The sequence below is a fragment of the Vigna radiata genome, chromosome 6 (assembly GCF_000741045.1).
Source record: "Vigna radiata var. radiata cultivar VC1973A chromosome 6, Vradiata_ver6, whole genome shotgun sequence".
Taxonomy (NCBI): Eukaryota; Viridiplantae; Streptophyta; class Magnoliopsida; order Fabales; family Fabaceae; genus Vigna; species Vigna radiata.
The window spans coordinates 12,137,937-12,139,412 of NC_028356.1; the positions used below are offsets into that span (position 1 = coordinate 12,137,937).

A 1,476-nucleotide genomic window follows, 5' to 3' on the forward strand; every position below is an offset into this window, starting at 1 on the left:
AGGTATGGGGGAGAACGACATGTGGGTTGTAACTAGTTAGTATTGGTATATTTCGGGTGTGGCATGTGATTGAGCTAATCTGATTGGTGTGATATGTTGATTGCATTAGTTTGATGTATACTGGATATTGTTTCCACTTTCTTGTTGGATTATTTTTGGGTCACTCATCCTTATTATTTGTTGTGTGTTGCAATGATTGTATAACTTGTGTTGTTATATGGGAGTAGATATTATTACATTTGTGATAAATAGAACAACGAGATATTGGGAGACCTTAGGAATTTTTAGTGACTTACTTTTAAATGTTTCCATTTAATTTGAAGTAGTTATTTCGGAATTTTATTTGGAAGTTACAAGGATTGGAATAAATTTAACTTTTCCTTATAATTACAGCATTTCATCTTATCTCCCCTAATTTGCTCAAATTCCTATATGCTTGTTTTGGAAACTTCCTGCTTTTAACCAGAAAGCGTGCTACTGCTTTGAAGTTTGAAGCTTTATGAATGCATTTGCAATGTGACCCTACCACTTGATTATTACCACATCCAGATTTGATTATTACCCTACTTTATTTCTGTCAGTTGAGTAGATGGGACTGTATGAGTTCTTTCAAGTCATAATGTAACACCTATTTGGCTTTTTGCACAGTTTTGAGTGATCCAGTCAAAAGGAGGGAATATGACATAAACGGAATGCGTTATGAATATGATTACAATATCATTGTAAGCAAAGTTTGTCTTCATCAGACAGGACTTGTGTTTTGAAACAATGTTTTATTTTCAAAGAATAACTGTGTTTTTGATTTGAGATTTTTTCATGTAGGATTATCTTAATCGTTACAAGGGCCTTATCTTGACTTGCAATGGCCTTGGCATAAAGCATTCGATATGGTAAACAAAAACATGACAGATAGCCTTTCAGTGCATCTAGGACAGTTTTTTAGAAGTACCTGGCACTGCATGCCATGCTTAGTGTTGAAGATATCTGATTATGATGTCCTGGAGAGAGTTTCATGCTTTTTTGTATAAGAGAAATGGACAAAATGGAACTTCTACCTGTTGTAATTATGCTCTCTCTTCCCTTGCATTCCTTCATACTTGTGCTTAGATCATCTCAAATGGTCAAGATGCATAAGTTGAATTTAATTCTAACATTGGTTCGACTAAACTAAAATTCACTAGGCCAGTCTTCCGAAAAGAACATTGATTAAAGGGATTACACAATTTAAGTTATTTAATTTAGCAATAGTTCAGTTATTATCAACTTAGTGTGCAGGGCAATTTTTTATGCATTTAGTATGGTCCAGTTTATATTTTTTAACAACCTTGCTCATTTTGCTGTTTTGTTTGTTCTGTATCTTTTGACCAAAAGAAAATGTAACTAGAAATTTGCAAGATTTTATCGTTTTACTTCATGGAAGAGAAAAAAAAATGAGAAAAGTTTTATTTTTTTTGAAAAATAATTGTAAAAGTTCTT

The 1,476-nt window shown here is 32.7% G+C and overlaps 1 long non-coding RNA gene across 1 annotated transcript; it reads left to right on the forward strand.

Annotated features, from left to right (window-relative positions):
* Positions 1 to 487: 487 nt before the first annotated feature.
* LOC111241789 lies at positions 488 to 1,263 on the forward strand. The gene is made up of 2 exons (XR_002668073.1): positions 488 to 722; positions 823 to 1,263. It is a non-coding gene; the product is annotated as an uncharacterized LOC111241789 (long non-coding RNA).
* The last annotated feature ends 213 nt before the right edge of the window (positions 1,264 to 1,476 follow it).